Consider the following 19,328-nt stretch of genomic DNA (forward strand, 5'->3'; position numbering starts at 1 on the left):
ATGCATGGTCTTCTGTGCTGCCATGGCCCCTCCCACCTTCCCTGTGTGGTCAGCTAGCTGCCCCTGACCCCCTCCCACCTTCCCTCCATGGTCTGTGTGTATGCCACCATAGTCTCATTGTTGCTCTCCATGGTGTGTCTTGTTTCTAGTGCCCATCCTGCCTGACCTCCATGGTTATCTTGCTGCTCCTGCCCTGCCACCTTGCCCCCAACCCTCTGTTTCCATGTGCAGACCCCCTATTCCCTCTCTCCTGGCTTGTCTGTTCCATTGTAATGCCCCTGATCCGTCCCTTCTGCCCTTTATGGTCTGTTATGCTGCAGCTTTCTCTCCTGTCTGTCCATTATGGTCAGCTAGCTACCATTGCCTATTTCCCCTCTGGTCTCTGTTGTCCATGTGCATGGTCCTGTCCCCTCCCTATTGCTTTCTATGGATTGTTGTGCTGCACTCCCGTCCTGCATGTCCTGTGTGGTGTATTGTGCTGCTGCAAACCCTGATGCCTGCCCTGTAGGGTCAGTTTGGTGCACCTCTCCATGTCCCTCCTGTCCTCTGTTATCTGAGTCCATGTCCCTACCCCAATTCCTCCTGCCTTCCATGATCCAATGTACCATACTTGCGAACATTTTGAACTTGGTAAGAGGGAGATTTTGAAAAAAAACTGGAGTATTGATTTTCCCCTTTGCCATAAATCCTGAATGTTAGCACTCTAGTTGCTCATTAGATCACTGTAGTAAAGCTACTGCTCACCACGAAAGTCTGTTGCTGGTATTAAAAGTGTATGTTTCAGTCTGCATGTCAGAGTTTTTGAATGAAATAGAAGAAGATTTGAGAAGTCACTCAAAATGTGCCCTAATTTTTCTTTCTTCAGCACTAATCATAATTTCTACGGCAAAATGAACCCCCTCATTGTGATCCTTTTTAAATTAAATGTTTTAAGTGTTACCAGTTTATTCCAATCAAGATGGCTTCAGGTGTGCCATACTTTTGTCAAAAGTAAGACAGTAAGCGCTCTAGTTGTTCTTAAGAACACTCTGGGACATTCTGTCATTGGGCTATACTTGGGCTACATCTGGGTGATATTTGTGGTACATTTAGGCTCTTTTGTCTCTGGTGGCCATCTTGGGAGACTTATTTGTTATGAAGTTTCCTAATTTCCTCATTTACTGCAGTATCCTCAGTAGGAGATACTTTCAGTTTTTTACTTTGGTTCCATCAAGAAGGCATTCAGATGTGTCACACATTTGCCATAAATTCAGAATGTTAGCACTCTAGTTGCTCATTAGATCACTGTAGTAAAGCTACTGCCCACCAGGGAAGTCTGCTGATGGTATTGAAAGTACATGTTTCAGTCTGCATGTCAGAATTTTTTAATGAAATAGAAGAGGATTTGAGAACTCACTCAAAATGTGCCCTAATTTTTCTTTCTGCAGCACTAATCATACTTTCCATGGCAAAATGACCCCCCTCATTTAGTTCCTGTTTTAAGAGTTACCACTTTATTCCAATCAAGATGGCTTCAGGTGTGCAATACGTTTGTCATAAGTAGGACTGTTAGCGCTCTAGTTGTTCTTTAGAACACTCTGGGAAGCTGCAGTAGAACACAAAGGAATCAACTGACAGTCTCTGCCCTTGTTGGATGTACATGTTTTACTGAGAATGTCAGACTTCATTCTCACATGACTGAGAAAGATAATGTGAATTTACCGAAAATATGCTCTCAGTTTAGCTTATAGATCACCTTCCAATCCTCTGAGGGAAAAGCATGAGAAAATAGTTTTCTCTCAAACATGATTCATGATATCCCAGCAGAAGGGTTTTTCACATGGTAAAATCACCTTAGAACACACCACAATTCCTAAAATGAGTATGGTACCATCAACAAATGATTTATAATGTAACTAAAGTCTTAAAACTTTCTATTAACTGCAATGCTTTTTAATGAGGTGTTATCATGTATATTGGTCCCAAGATGGCTGCCAACACTTCTTGGATGAAGTGCTGACAGCCAATCAGATCTCACGATGAGATGTGTGGTTAGGCTCCGCCCAGATATATATGTGATTTTACTTTTGATTTTCTCAGGATCTACTGAACGGATTTACACCATTTAACGAAAAGGCACGACTCTGAACCAATGCCTACCTTTTTGCCAAATTTGGTGTAATTCCGTTCAGCAGTTCGGGCTGTAGCTGCGATTAAAGGTTCCTATGGAAACTTGCCCCTGCTTGACAAATCACCCCGAGAATTTTAGGATAGGGACGGACCTGAGCACCCCACCAGTTTTGAAACTTTTGCGAAGATTCGTCAACCGGCACCAAAGTTATTCCAAATAGAATGTTGCGGATTTCCTATGGATAATAGGTCCTAACTATAACTACCTACTGGCGACCGCCAGTAGGTAATACATATACATATACATATACAGACATATACATATACATATATATTGATGGGAACGGTAATGGTTGAATGTTTAAAGGAACCTCGAGAGGAGCCTTACACCGAGCACCACCTGCGATAAGGATGCAAGCCAGGAAAACCGCAACCTTTGTTTCTTGCTACACAAAATACTGGCTAGCCCCCAGGCTCGTGAAATTTATTAAAGAAGAGGATTGTGAACATCGGGGAAAGGTTCGACGCTGAGAGCAGAGAGGCTCTCTTGGCGGGGACTCGATGAACTGCTGAATGCCTCCTTTACTGGTTGTGTGATTTACCGATGCCAGGAGCAGGACACCGTGGACAATGTTCTGTGGTGGGGACGATTTATATTGCACACAGAGCAGCATGGAGGACAAGCAGGCACGTAAAAGTGTTGTTCTAAGTAAGACCCTAGTTACAAAATTGATTGGCAACAAAAACAGAATACAAAACCATGAAAATGAAATTACATTGCATTATTTTAATGCTTAAATCGATGAAAATTGAATATTTATCGTTTTGATGAACTACTGCACTTTTGAGTACTTAGTTTATTTTTATTAACGAAGGCAATACTTAAAGACCCGGATAAGGGTAAAGAAAAAAATTGCGAATTATCAAATTGACAAAGGCTGCAGAGCCAGCCGAAATGCGTTTTTGGGAGCCGTTAATCTTGAAAAGAAAAGTGCTGGATTCTGACAAAATGTGCATTAAAATAACATATCACCAGTCCAGAGTACCAGTTTCTTTCAGATGGGAAAGGAAATGGTTGAATATAGATATATATATATATATATATATATATTATCTACTGGCGGTCGCCAGTAGATAGTTATAGTTACAACCTAGTTTCCATAGGAAATCCGCAACATTCTATTTGGAATAACTTTGGCGCCGGTTGACGAATCCTCGCAAAATTTTCAAAATAGGTGGGGCGCTCCGCTCCGCTCCTACCCTGAAAGTCTCGGGGGGGTGATTCGTCAAGCGGGGGCCGAGAAAAAGGGGGGTCCCAAAACGCGTTTTCCCCATGCATTTTTCCATAGGACCTTTAGTCGAAGGTACAGCCCGAACGGCTGAACAGAATTACGTGAAATTTGGCAGAGAGGTAGCCATAAGGTCAAGGAAGTGCCTTTTGATGGTCTCGTGTAAATCTGTTCAGTATTTCCTGAGAAAATAGCATTTAAAAGCATATAAATATCTATACGCGCGCACCGTGCGCGCACTGTGCGCGCACCCTGCCGTGCGCGAGCGCAATTCTGATTGGTTGTTAGATGTCGGTAAACATTCGAATCGGTCGAAACCAGGAAGTGTCAGCCGCCATTTTGTCTCTCGCAGTCTGAGGGGGTGAAAAACAAAGTTGGAGAACGTGAAAAGGGGGCAGGGTGATGACGTCAGATATTACATCACTGATGACATATGTGTCTTTCTGAAAAATAAATATTTGTAATATATGTATAGCTAAAGATTAATGGAAGAAGACATGGGTAAATAAGTGTCTAACTACAGTGATGTAATATCTGACGTCATCAGCAGAGGATTGCGGTCGCGTGAGTTATAGTTCCCTGCACTTACTATAACAGGGGAATTTCATTGGTTTTTTACGAGAGAAATGTCCAGATAACTATAACATGTGTGAAACCTATGGTTTTTTAAGTGAATTTGCAAGATTTTTGAAATGCTAATTCGTAACTATAACGTGTGTAAAACCTATGGTTTTTTCAGTGAATATATATATATATATACATATATAATATATAAATATTGGACTGTGAAGTGAATACACGAGAATAAAAAAAACAACCTCTGAATGCAAGTCCATCACCTTTTAAGGAAAAAATGTAGCAGCCTTATGTGGTAAAAGACTTTTTTTTAAGTGTGACCTTTCATCTGACTGCAACCAGGCTGGGGCTAAAGAAAGTTGTAAAATATCTCCAGCAGGCCTACAGTCAGCCATGGATGCAGATTTACAGTTTTCAAAAAATCACAAAGGCTTATAAAGGTATATCAGTAAAGCTGTGAAAGCCCCGCAGGCTTTCAGGCAACCTTGTGAAAAACATCTGTGAATTTAATTTTCTCGCGAGCAAATATAAAGCTGTGTATTTGTTCATGTAAAAATCACCAGGCAATTGCATATTTACTTGCTAATTTTGTTCTTTGTTCTCCATAAGGAATGCATTTCCTCATCGAGAAACACCACCCCCATGTGCACAACAATTATGGGTGTGCTCTGATCTGATTCACAGCTTGAAAAGGGATTTACTGCTTTCTTTCTCAGAGGTACATTTCTAACTTTTTCTAGAGGGTGAACGGGTATGTATGTGCGTGCGAAAAAACAAATTCCACATTTCAGCCCTAGAATGCCCCTTCTCCACTACTGTGAGTAAACTTCCACAAACGTTCAAGTGCAAAACCAACTTTTGTGAATTTATATGCAAGTCCATCACTAGAAATGGGTATTTGCATTTGTAAACCAAATTTTCAAATGCAAATAACTCCGTTCATGGGCCTGATTACGATGTCGGTCCAAGTTTCCTCCGACCGCCATTGCCACAGAATCAGGACCAACCGACCTCCGGTCGGCAGTTTTAACCGCATTATTACGATGCGACTGCACATGGTGCTGTTGCACAATCCCATTTCCCTATGGGAGCTAATGCTACGGTCGAAAACCGGCCACAGCACAAGCTCCCGTAGAGAAATGGGAGTTTGTGTAAATCCCTGCACCCTTTGGCAGGCACATCATGGTGCCTGTCACATGGGGTAAGGATTGACAGGAGGCCCATAGGTGGCCACCAGGCCCACAACTGTAGGCCTTGGAGGCAAGGGGGCCCTGTTAGGGGCTCCCAAAGTCGCTTTCTCACAGCCTTTCCATGTCGGAAAAGCCGGCATGGAAAGGCTGTGTCAAACTGACGGCGGGAACGCAATTCTAAAGGGATTATGTTGCGGTTCCGACTGGCTGACTGGCTCCTTGAGCCTGTCAGAAGCCAATCGGAATGACTAGCCGGTTTGACTTCCGACCGCCTACATTGTAATTTTGGCAGTTGGACGTCAAACCTGGGATGTCGGTAGGAAAGCCTCTTCGGACCAACATCATAATAGAGCCCGTCTGAGTTGGCTGAAGCAGCCTCCTGACGGGCATACTGCTCCGGCCATTTTTGAGTGCCCTGCTGACCCCACACTTGGGATTATTGAGTGCAACAACATGAGTCAAGTTTTTACTGGTTGCAGAAATGCACCGGGTAAAATAACTAGGTGCTCTTCCATGGCAGTGGGCAGAGGCTCAGACCAATTCCTACCTTACCCCAGATCTCAGCAGTGAGGGGAGAAAATGACATACTCCCCTAGCACCCTGAAGCCTGCCTCCACTATCCTGCCTATGCTGTGACCACCCCTCACAAAACAACCCAATGTGGTCCCCCCACTCTCATTTACCAAATGCCAAGAACAGACAGTTAATGAGGGCATTAAATTCAAATGAATCAGTAAAAATCTGAACAATATGGCCAGTAATTTCTGGTCTACCAGGCGTCCTCATTATCTCATGGAGACATACTGATGGAAATCTTTACTTCCTGAACTGCTATCTCCCTATGGAGTTAAAGTGCAACTAGTAATGAAGCTGGTTGTATGATGTTACAACGCATGCCATTAACCCGCATGCCAGTGCAACACAAATCTTTACCCCAACTTGGTGTCGGGGTGCGCTGTAAGTTGGAACAGTTTAATTTACTATTCCAACTCCAGTGTGTGCAACATTAGGAAAGGTGTTGGAGTTAAATCCAACACCTTCTACTCCCTGCTACACACCTTTCGCGTTGCAACAGCATGCGGGGTAATGGCATGCATTGTAACGCTTGCAGTGTAACAGCTGTTTCCCAATGAAGCCATATGGGTGCATTTTCCCAATCATGTAGTGGCAAATTCGTGGCTTCAGGGGAGTACACCACATCAGCTGACTTTAAGCGTCCATGGAAAAGTTGTCCTGGTAGCTGAATCTGCAGAAATGCGTGAGCTGTTTATAGTAATCTTTCACTGCATCTAACTCTTCCTCAACAAAGTCCTTACATCATGAACCATTCACCCACTTGTGGCAAACACTCTTTTGCCTCTCAAAAAAACAAGTAATCACTTGCTTCTCTCTCCTGCCACTATATCACAATGGGTACATCTGAGAAAACATATGTATAGCACTTCGGAGCCACACTATAGGCAGTAAGTATTGCATTATATAAAGGCAAGGGCATTGATGATAATAAACTAGGACTTTAAATGGAGATTAATTTAGTGTGTCTGCACATGCTTAGCATGTGGTCCCACTGATAAGCTAGTCACCCCTTGATGTGCAATACCTTAAGTAAATGTTCACAGCAAATCTCATTTTGGTAACTTATCCCAGCCCTTATGGCTGCTGCAGCTTGAAAGTGGATAGCAACATTTTGGAAGTGTTGTAGTAAAATCACAAAGATTAGGTAATATTTTAGAGGCCGAACATTATTTCCTTTATTTATAGTTTTAGAAGTATGCATTGGTGAACTCATATAGGTTTTTTTCATATAGCAAAAACTAATTCTCAGGAGACCTAAATGATTCATGCTTGCCTATTCAGTGGCTCTCTGTTGTTGAAAGCCAGTTTTACTCGAACTAGCCCTTCTGTGAGAGGAAGCTATGCACTTTGCATAGTTGTACGGAAAGAGGAAATTATGCAAGCCTTGTGTGGACCAACAAGCAGGTACTGTGGAAGATTATGCGTTTGTAAATAAAGTGCACGAGGGCCCAGGTCTCAGGGATATGTTCCTGTTGCGTCACATTTGTATGAACATAATTTTAACTCAGACTTTTTTGCCCTTCCTTTGCCATAGTTCCAGTGATGTTATTGAGCCTAGTAACATCTACAACTGTGCCATGAATAAACCAGAAGATCTGACACATTTTAAAAATGTTCTGACTTGCTACCTATGCCATCTAGGAAAGATGGTTCTCCCTATACTCAATGCACATGCAGGTTAGACATGTGGGGCAAAATTGTTGCTTTTTTCCTTGAAAGATCTTGACTCCCTTCTTAGTTCTTTAGCTTTTGTTAGCTATGTCCTCTCAGACTAAGAAAAGACAGGTTAACCGAGAATTTATATATTTAACTTATATTATGGCTTAATAATATGATGGAATTTCCTTCTTTGGTGGAATTGTGGTAAGGTCTCTTAGTCCTTAGTACTCTTATTGTATTATGGAGTTATTTTTAAACTTGAACACGATTTTAACTAGCGATTAGCATATCTGTATGTCATATCCATATTACTAGGGTCATTGCAACCCACCAGGTCTGCAGACCGGACGGTTTCCGTTTGCCTGGTCCTGGGGTGGTGACTCCTCTGAAGGGACGAAACTTTGTCAAATGCGTACCATGATTGTTGTGACTACTCAGATACGGATTGTTGTGAAATCAAGGGCTGTTTCCCCATCCCAAATATGGTGGGGAAACCATTAGCTTGACATGGAGTTCCAGTAGCAGACAGGCCACCAGGTCATAGGATGAACATCAACGGAGACAGCTGAAACTGCACCATTGTAAATCTGGTACTTCCCCCACCTCAACACGAGGTTGGAGAGTCACATGTTTAGCAGATCCAAAGCCCCACTAGTTTTGAGCCACCAAACTCTAAATTATGCCTGATATCTGTTGGTTGAAAACAAAGGACTACAATCGCACTGAGTGAATACAATGGATCACTGTGATCAAGAGTATTTCAAGAGAAAGGCAAGCTGCCATGGTGATCTGATCAACAAGAAAGTAGGGATCACACTTCAAGAGCAAACTGCAGCCCTATCTCTTTACTTGGCCTAAACAGGAAAATATGGGAATGTCCAAGAAAGCAAAATAGCCAAAGTCATTTCTAGATTCAGCCATCCAATGCATAATTACGAAAAAAAAACTCCTATTTGAAACACACCAGGCCATTCATTCATTTAAGTTTATTTGGGGAACTAGCCCATAAATCATTGTACATCATAAAAATCACATTTAGAGATAAAAAAGCATTTTGCATAAAAATAATTCCGCTTAAAATGTTAGATTTAATAAAATACAATTTAACAAGAACAAAATACTAGCTAATAAAAGTAATTTGGTATAACAACTGAAAAGATGAACTTTGTTTTACATAGACCAAATGGACTATAACAACTGAGAGTAAAGTAAAGTGCGTAGTAATGAAATTGCAGTAATATATGTTATAGGCATACCAACAATGAGGGATTAACAGGTGGAAACATACAATGTCATAACGTGATGCCTACCCTCTTCCTAATTAGCCACACAGTGTATAACTACCAACTGATGCCAAAGACTATAACAGGGCAAGTTTCAGACCACTGAGTTTGTAGGGCCACTTTATAGTGTCTCACTCCTAGTGCATTACAAATGGTCTAAATCCAGATCCGCATTGGTCTAGCATACGCAGGGCAGTAGTATAGTTCATGTTTAACATCCTCTTTTGCATAATTTCATTGTGTGAAAGATGGTCATTTGGTTCTGTTTGATTTCCAGTTATATGTAAAAGTATTGACCATCAATGTGCCTATCAAAAATGTCAATAAGGGTATGGGCCCGGGATGGTTGAATGGCATCCATAAAGGGTTTCAATGCGGGTGCAGGTTTAATTGCTAAGAATTCTCCCACCAGGAAACCCTGCTGCGGCATTACAGTGATATGCATTCCTCTACCAATTCCAAAAGGCAGCTTTTACAATGGCCTTAGACCTAGAATTAATTGAGGCAGGTTTACTCCAGTAAGAGCTTGAACCCAAATGGTTAAGATGAAAATGTAACATACATATACCACGGGAAAAGATGTACTTTACCCGAGATCAAAACTTCTTCTGCAGCTAGCTTGTATTGCTGTAACTCGGGTGTAGACCACACCGTGACTCAATAGAAAAAGGGCTTAAGGGCTGTCACAAAGCCTATCCTTAAAATCTGTGTCAAAGGATAGCGGGGTCATAGAGAACTCTGGGGTAAGCAAAACAGGAATCTCCAAAAACTATTTTCTTTATGGGTCAAACTCTTGGTGTTTTCAATGCCCAAGACCTCTGCCCCATACAGGGATGCTGCCTGTGAAATGTCCCTGTAAACCTCAATAGAAGGAGAGAAAGATTTGGGAGTGTTGGCCTTATATCTCTTTATTAATGCTGAAGTAGTATGGCGCAACATTAGCTCACATTTCTGAATGTGAGATTTCCAATTTCTAGTTTTATCAATACTAACTCCCAGATAATCAAATTTGTCGATCATTTGAAGGGGCACCACCTTCATTAAAAACCCAACTCTACCTATTTTGTGTGGTTTGAGCATCATAATCTTGGTTTTTAAAGTATTCACTTCTAAACCTTGTTGATCACAGAAGTTGGCAAACTTATTAAGAAGGTTTTGGAGCCCAGCTGGAGTTTGGGACAACAGAAGAGTGTCGACTGCGAACAGCGACACTGGGATGCAAGAACCACCCATTCTGGAGGAATCATGAGTGCAGGCACTAAGAAAATCAACTGCATCATTTTTAAATAGGGAAACCAAAGTTTGTGCAAGGACACATCCCTGACGTACCCATCGCCTAACCAGTATGCGGACAGTTATCTCGCCACCCATCCCCAATAAGACTTGTGGAATATTGTCCTTGTGTAGCCTAATGAGTATATCTAGCAAAGCAAGGTCAATACCCATTTTAGCAACGGTGGATCATAGTTGCCATCTGGGGAATAGGTCAAAGGCAGCCCTGAGGTCCACCAAGGCCATGTATATATGGTCTTAAATAGCCAGAAATATTTCCACAATGTGATTTAATCTAAAGATCTGGTTAATTGTGCTCACCCTAGGTCGAAAGTCTGCCTGTGATGGGGACAGAATGGAGGCCTCTTCAATACAATCAAGGAATTTATCCAAAACCTGTGGGCAAAACACCTTCTGGAGGTTATCTATCAGACTGGTGAGACTATAGTTATTAGAAACTGATCTGTCACCTTTTTTAAACAAAGGGATTGTCTCTGTGCGGCACTGTGAGACGTTGGCCTAATATATGCTGTCCAATAATTAAAGTGGGCACCTTGCACCAATACAAACAACCCTTATGGTGATATAAGAGGTCTAAGATAACCTTATAAAGCTATCCAAGTGGTAGCTGTGGAGAGCAGCCTTCAGGTTTAGTCTTGAAGGAATGTTTCACTACGTGACACCGTATGACCTCTTTGCCAATGCTTGGCTTTCCTTCTGCTTTCTATATGAATTTAACCATCTTCCTTGCTGCTTAACCCGTGCGCCCATAGTCCATATGTTTCTTAAATTTACAATTCTTGATTATAAGATCACTCGATTGAATTTTCAATTTTCCATATATTTAACTACCAATTTACGCACAGCCCACTGATTGCTTAATGCGTAGCCCTTTACTGTAAAATTCAACTAGCCACATCGTTACATCTCCTGTGTAACATGTGTGCGTTCCTAACGTTGCAGCTTATCTAACCTCACCTTCTCACTTTAACTTTATTCACGCGTCTTCATAGTTTTTCAAAAAGACACCTCATGTCCACCATGCCCCGGTAACATTGCATTTCACCACCTTTCCTCGAGCTTTGGAATGTTTTCCTCAGATGTAGATAGCTGCTTGCATGTTTTCATTTTGTCCTTTTGGTCTTTTGACAAGATTGAAATTAATTATTGTGTTATTCTTTCCCCTTTTCCCCGCCCTTCCATTTTCTCCCAATGTTTCTTATTGTTTGTTTACTATGTTGTAAAATATTTATTGTAATTCAGGCTTTTGAACATGGGCAATTTAATTGATTAGTCCTGATGATGACTTGAAATCCCCCTGATATGGATCGAAATGCCGTCGACACAGTTGTCTACCTTACACACTCTATTCTTTGTATATAAAGTATTGTGAAGGTGAGAGTATATGTATCAGATGTTTCGCTATTTTACATATTTTTCAGTTAGAAACATTGCCTGAATGTCTTTCACATGTTGTCCTTACGATATGTAAGTCTCAGGATACAGGCTTGTATCCCACTAAGATTGTACTTACATTCTCTGGATTAGTGTTAACCAATTCACTTATTAAAGGTTCCTCTGTCCGGCTGGACACTGGCTGCAATATAGAACCAATTGTGGCTATATTCATTGTATTACTAATTTCTTCGCTTTCAGGGACCACTGTTTCCTGTAACATTGAAGGAATGTTAAGCAGCTTGTTTTACCAGACTGCAACCTTATAGTATTGGTTAAATGGAAGGAGAACTACACAGTAGTTATAAAAATATGTATTTGTTAATATAACACTATCTAGTACAACACTGAATATCCTACATGGAGATAATCACAAAGCACACAATACTTAAACACAGAAATCGCAGTAAATAGCACTAATACACAGGGGGCCCCAGGGGGGGACCAAACCATATACTAAAATAGTTGTATAAGAACCCACCTCAAGTCAAGATAGTGTGGAGAGGACGTAGAATTGCTGAGACCCCAAGGAACCATCCCAGGTGAGTAAGTAGGGACCCCACGGAGGACAGGTGCAGTGTGGGAACACGACCGCGTGCTCTGTACAATTCTAGGGGAAAGTCGTGGTTGAAGTTTTAGAGTTTAAGAACCCTTCCCAGTGGACTTGACGAAACCCCATGGAAGACAGAAGGTTGGAGAGCCAACCCACCTATGGACACTGAGGTACCCAAGTTACCCATGCCAGGAAAGCCGGGTGCATAGGTCTGAAGTGGCGTCGGAAACTGCAGTCGAACTCAATGGAGGACTTAGAAGTAGAGCCGCTGTTGGAAGAAAGAAAACTGTCTGTTGGAATCCAAAGGGGGATTCTTGTTGAAGAGTACTTGAAAGCAGAGGGTACAGAGTCTGGGTCACTTCAGAGTGACCAGGGGCTCGGTAGACGAATGCCCACTGATGTCGGGTGCTTCCGGTTGGTTGATGGAGTTCTTGACTCTGCAGCTCTGGGGACCAGGAGATGTCCAGGACAATCAGGAGCCGGATACAAGCTGTCCCACAAAGGATGTTGAGTGCTGAGGGTCAGTTTCCGGCGGGACCACCAACAAGCATTGGCAATGGCAACCCATGCAGAAGGTCAAGGATGTGTATGGTTCAGACCAGCAAGGTCCAAGAGACTCACCAAACACAGGGGAGTCAGGACAAGCATTGAGCAACCAGGGGAGCCCAAGAAAAGCAAAGTTGACCCTCAATTGGACCCAGAGGTCGGAGACACAGGAGTCGCAAGAGGACCTCAAGCAATTTCACCAAACAACAGCCCACAGAGCACTTGGCGTGAGGAGGTAGAAGATCTTGGTAGGAAATGGTGCCAGAGGTTGGGGCTACTCAGAGCCCAATGCACTTGTTTGGGAAACACTACCAGGCAATGCACTTGTAAATGTATGTGGTGCACAGGGGTTCGGGTATTGCAGCCCCATGAGGAATTCAGACCTCAAACTTGGTGAGAGGGCAGCTCAGACCACAAGGGAGTAGAAACTCACCTCCTGCGTTGCTGAACCCTTTGGAGTCTGTAGGAGCTCAGGGTCAGCAGGGCAGACAGCAGTATTGCTGTGCCTGCGAATGCAGGAGAGTAACTCCTTCACTCTAAGGGAGATATCTTTGGTTATCCTTTATGCTCCACAGGTCCTGTACCGATCCTGTATGGTGCATAGGCACAGACGATGCTGCAGACTGTGTGGGAGATGAAGTCGGGCCAAAACAAAGTCCAGCTAAGTCCAGGGTGTCCAGACGGTCAAAGCTCAGTGGCTTCTGGTTCAGAATCTTGTCCATGTCGAATCTAAGGTCCTTTCAGCCAGGTAAGCCCTTATGTACCCACAGAAGTGGGTTGGACAGATTCAGGGGACCCTCCCAAGGGAGGGTCTGGACAGCTGGGAGGTTACTCCCATGTCCTTTGTCCAATTTCGCGCCAGAGCAGGAGCCAACGGTTAAAACTGGACTATGCACAGGGACACCAAATGTGCCCCTCATGCAGATTTTCGGTTGCTAGCAAGTGCACACACCCAGCCCTAATACACTAAATCCTTTTTGGGAGGTGGTCACACCTCCCTGTGACAGGATGCCTATTGTTCTGCCTTTCCCCGCTCGAGTTGGCTCAGCAGCAGGAGTGCAGAAATCTGTCTCTGATCAGTAGCAACCATTTTGTGCTGTCCTGGACTAGAAGGCTGGTTCCAGGAACACCAGGGACCCAACAAAACTCGTTTCTGAGGGATGGAATCATACCTCCTACACCGGTTACCAGTGTGGGGGTATGATTCCAACGTGTTTGATACCAAACACAACAGGGTTTGTATCAGCCGTTTTTAGAGTTGGTCATCACGCGGTCACATAATGCCACTCAATATGTCGTAAATGGCTACTTCACTGACAGCCCGGTATAATGGACTGCAGTAGTGTTCTGCACATGCAGTGGCACCCTCTAACTTAGAACCAAGTACCATGTCCTCGGGATTGTAAAGGCCTGCTAGAGAGCTGACTTATAGGTTTTAAGTGCAGTGACCTTTAGATATATTAAACCTATATCCTATGTAAGTGGTGCATTCAGTATCTTACACTATCTTACACAGGGTGCAATGGAAGACCTGTTGTTCCATTTTGCATGGCCTTTCATGGGTGGCATAATACATGCTTCAGCCCATGGGAGACCTTTGAGGTACCTATGCCCTGGGTACATGGGTACCATATACTAGGGACTGGCAAGGGTACCCTAGTAGCCAATCTGGAGTTTACCTACATGCATAGCATAACAGTTGAAGGAGGAAGCAGATAGACTGGGGTCCTGATTAGCAGTATCCCAGTCAGACTAGTCAAAAACTGTATCACAATTAGCAAAAAGTGGGGGTAACCATAAGAAGCAGATCCTACTTTCCTACAGGCACTAAGAGTCGGGGATCTTCCCTCCTTCCAGAATCCTGTTAGAAAGTGAGTTTATATAGGGGACCCACAATAGGTGTCATGATTCTGCCACGTCAGTTTCCTGGTGCACCTTGTCTGGCACCTGTTTACTGTTTTCTATTGTTTTTAACAATGCTTGATGTGACTTTGCCATTTGTCTGTGCCAGTTCTTGTTGCAGACTATGATGTTATCAAGGCCTATTGTCCCTTCTCAGCTCCAGTAGTTTACCTGTGAGCTGGAATCTGTAAGCTTCTGCCTGAGCCCTTTAAATAGGGACCACACCCTGTTCTCATTGCTGATTATTGAGAACCCTGAGCTTGAGCAGCAGCAGTTCCTGTTCTCCGGTTGCTGAAAGAAGTTTCCGGTTGCAGCAAGCAGACTTCTGTTTACTTTTCCCAGGTTGTAGATCATCTCTCAGCTACAATCAGGTAGGATCGTTCCTTTCTTAACCAACAGTATCATGAAAGGAACTATGTGCTATTTTTGTTATTTGCTGTATTTGTTATTTTACATTTTGAAAGAAAGTTGCATATCATGCTGAAGCGCTCTTTGAGCATTTGCATGTGTGGTAATTTTGGCACTTTGTACATCGTGCTGAAGCACTCTTTGGTTATTTGCATGTTTGATGATTTTGGCACTTTTGTACATCGCGCTGAAGCGCTCTTTGGTCATTTGCATGTTTGATGATTTTGGCATTATTGTATATCGGCTGAAGTGCTCTTTGGTCATTTTCATGTTTGGTGATTTTGGCATTATTGTATATCGGCTGAAGTGCTCTTTGGTCATTTTCATGTTTGGTGATGTTGGCAACTTGGCACATCGCTCTGAAGCCCTCTTTGGGCATTTACATATTGATGACGCATTTTGGGCACATCGCGCTGAAGCGCTCTTGGGGAGATCTGCATAACTGATGATTTTGGCATTGTGTCACATCGCGCTGAAGCACTCTTTGAACATTTGCATATTTGGACTCAGTCATCGCGCTGATGCACTTCCTGGACATTTGCATATTTGAACTCTGATGCATAGCGCTGAAGCGTTCCCTTGGGCATTTCAATATTAATCTGCCTCATTAGCATATGTAATGTGTTGTGTATTGCAAAAAGGTTGTTGGAAGTACCACTGTGATATTTAACAGGGGTTAAATCACATCATTACGTGTCTAAAGCCAAGTGGCTCTTTATATGAATGTGTGCCTCGTTTTGAAACATGATTGTTTAGCCATAACATTGTATCCTTGAGAATTATAGGAACAGAAATTGCCAGTTAAGCCTGAGAAGACGTACACAATGACTGTTCTTTGCATAACCTGCTTTTCTTTTACAGGTATGTTGACATTGTTTAACCCATGTTAAATATAGTCAAAGAGCTTACTAAGCACGAAAGGGAAGCTAATCAAGGACAATGTCTTGTTCCAGGTCTCCCTCCCCGCAGTGCCCTCCCTAATTCCCTTCCCCCCTGTCTAGCCAGTTTGATACTCAGTGCAATTAAGCTTGAGTCAAGGCTGCTGGAAGGTGGGCTTCTTGAGGGTACTGCTCCTGAGAAACCCAACGGAATTTTAGAAGTTCTGAAAATAGGATTTTTGAGTGATACAGATCGCTTGGAACTTTGTCTGGTCCTGGGGCTTTCCCCAGTTGCAAAGACTGTATGGCCCTGCACGTGTTGGCCAATGTGAAGTGGATTGGATCACTAACTGTTGTGGTCACCAAATCCTATACATCTGGCCCTGCAACAGCAGCCTCAAACTAGTTTGTGCATACATATCTGTAAAGTGATCCATTCACTGCTGCGGTTGTACGGAAAGTTCTAAAGGGCTATGAAATATAACACCGCCATGTGTGAATATGAAAAGAAATTCTGTGAATCTCAGCCAAGGCCAACCTACTAGAGTTGATACAGTTCTGTTTGGTGGTTGATACAATCTGCACATTTTTAGTGCACTCTATGCAAATTTCTGCTCATGTACCTTGCTTGACACCTTCAATTTGATCCCATTTGACCTTCCTGCACTCTTTGGAGTACCAATTAGATGGCTGATAAATTGACCCTTTGAACTCCTTTTTTTAAAAACTTTTTTTTATTGATAGTATGCATGTGAGGATCAATGTACAGACATCATATTACAAGCATCAATGTGGTATATTGTTGCCCAGCTGTGGACAGCAGCTTGGCGCCCTACCCAGCACATAGAGCGCTAACTTTAGGAGGTTCCATAAAGAAGTTAGTTTTACAATGTAACCATGCCATATTGCTGGTACAATTTTCTAGGGACCTTTAATATCCCACTATCACAATAGTCCTTTTGCAATTGCGTCCTGTAATCACATTACTACATTTTTGATTTACGTTTTTCTAAAACGAAAACAAAACAAAACAAACAAACCTCTGTCAATATTTGACAGCTTCTGGTGGAATGGGCTATCCTCCGCGGGTTGCAGTAGTGTGTCTTTCTTCAGTATTCAGGAACGGTTCTAGTGTGGTGTAGTATCTCGTTTCTCTGACCCCTATGCACAGTAGTGGGTACATCCATGCGGGGATCGGGGGCACGTGTGGGTTGGTACATTCCTAAGGTGAACTGGCAGTGAGGGCCTAGCTTATTTGTGGGGACATCGAGGCAGGAGCTTGAGGGCCTATTGGATACCGCTCCTATGTGGGTGAAGTCCTGGTGTTATTGCCACTATAAGCCCATCTGAACTTCTTGGTGCATAAGTGGTACCAATTTGTAAATAGAACATCATGGAGGTCAAGTAATGGAGCTATTTTTAGGGTATTCCCTTAGAGGGGCTCAAGAGTGTCATTGATGGTCCTGTATATTCAAGTTAAAAGTTTGCCATCAAGACATAACTCTGACCATTTGATAGGCTTTCTATTGTTCCCCAGGGTGATAGTCATCTCTGATAAAACACCCATATTGGTATTCTTTCTAAACAGACTGCCTTCCAGTGATAGCTTAAGGGCATTATGGCCACTGTCTGATCTGGACAAGATTTCACAATCTATTGGTTCATGCCAAAGATGAATGTCAAGGCGTACATAATCAATTCTACTCTGGCTAACGACCTCGACAAACAGGAAAGGGACTTTACAACGGAGGCTAAACCATGCATGTCATTCCCCCATAGTTTTTAGGGCTCAGTGGGGGGCTCGGGTGTAAACCTCACCACACATATCCCTTTACCAGTCATACCTTTACCACGAAATTGCATGGTAAAGGCATGCGTGGTAAAGGCATGTGTGGTAATGTAATGAGTTGTTCGGATGCATTCGTGGTTAGGGCAGTGTTGTAGAGGCATGCGTGGCTTAGCCATGCGTGCCTATATCATACAACCTGGACAAACGTATGGGCACACTGTCTGTCAGAGATAAATCTTCCATCGCATGCACGCATGCCATGGCCAGAGTAATTGATAATAGTTGCAGGGCAGAAGCAGACCATGTAGGTAGAGGTTCACTCTTCCACACTGGGATGCCTTTGCCCATGTCTTCTGAACAGTGGCAGCAAGCAGAGGTAATGCTGTGGGGCGGTGAGGTAGGGCAGGGGCGGGGCTGGGTGAGGGGGTAGTGGAGTCTGACATGCAAAGGTGAACATAAATAAATAAATAAATATCTACCATCGTATGTCGGACTCCACTACCCCTCCACCCAGCCCCGCCCCTGCCCCGCCTCACCACCCCACAGCATTACCTCTGCGAGCCGCCACTGCTTCTGAATCATTAGCTGTGGCAAAGCCATCTAAGGACTGAAAAGTAGTGTTAAAATCACCAGCAATAAGGAGAAGTGTCTATCTGTTCTATTGGAGAGAGGAAAAGCAAGGTTTGTCAAAGCAGGAGATTCCCTATTTCTCTGCACTGAGCGATTGTGCACATTGTATAAAGCTACCTTTCGACCATTACTACCCCTCATGGGCAAGCCTAAGATATCATTATTGTTTATTTCCAACCTTCTTATGGATATATTTGGCAAGTTGTTAACCCAAATTAAAAGACCATCAGAATGGGGACCAGCTCTTCAATGCTAAAGTTGAAACAACCCAGCCTGCGTTTTTTTCCACACCCCATGTTTCTTGCAAGAGTGTAATGCCGTAATTGTTAATAAAAGCTCACCAGTCTGGATCTATAAACCTCCCAGGCAAGCCAGTGATGCTCCGGGAGAGTCAAAGAAGAGGGAGGCATGAGAGCCCATTGCCAACCTTACAATATTCTATTGGGGAATGCCTGATAGTGACTTGCCCCGTTCACCTGTAACAGAGATGTAGGTATGTGTTAGCGTGTGTCGAATGCTAGTGCCGTAAGAGGTACATGGATGGGTGTATAAATCGCTAACATTGCTATAATGTAAGTGTTGGCAATCAGTACCATAGTTTCAGAGATGATTATCAAGCTTGAAAGTGTCCTCTGACATGGAAGTTGGTATTGTGTGTGGCAGTCAGTCATTCTCTTTTAATGGGGATTGTTCCGAACTGGCGTCATCTGGGGAGATAGGTTTTACTGAGTGTCTAACACGGCCTATATTACGGGGCTGAGTGGTAGTGGCTTTCAAGGCATTGTTACTCATTGGATGGAACACACCAGTTACTTTGACTACTATTATCTTTGGAGTCAAGGGAGTTTGGCTATTGCCAGGTTCCAACGTGAGAGCAACAGTAAAAGAAATGCAAGAGACCAAAAAACTGGTCCTTGACCAAAAACCAACGTTCAGACACAAAAAAAATATCTTTCAAAAGTAGCCTCTGCATTTCAAATAGCATTAATGAGTTACACCTAGAAGCAGAATATCACAGTTGGAGTAATGTGTCGTGTCTATACTTGAGGGGATTAAAAACAAACGCAGAGAACGAAGTTAATATCACTTGAGAATTAAACACCTTTACACACTTTATTATTCCGCAAGAAACTTTTCAATCAATTATTTTTAGCCTAAAATACCATTAACAAAAGGTTCTATTACTTTGCTATCATTTGCATTCAACTAAAAG

General features: G+C 42.9%; 1 protein-coding gene across 1 annotated transcript in view; it reads left to right on the forward strand.

The window, feature by feature from the left end:
- The window catches only part of MCHR2 (melanin concentrating hormone receptor 2), a 1,458,776-nt gene that overhangs the window by 566,363 nt on the left and 873,085 nt on the right, over positions 1-19,328 (forward strand). The gene's annotated exons all lie outside the window — the stretch shown is intronic.

The sequence above is a fragment of the Triturus cristatus genome, chromosome 6 (genome assembly GCF_964204655.1).
Source record: "Triturus cristatus chromosome 6, aTriCri1.1, whole genome shotgun sequence".
Lineage (NCBI taxonomy): Eukaryota > Metazoa > Chordata > Amphibia > Caudata > Salamandridae > Triturus > Triturus cristatus.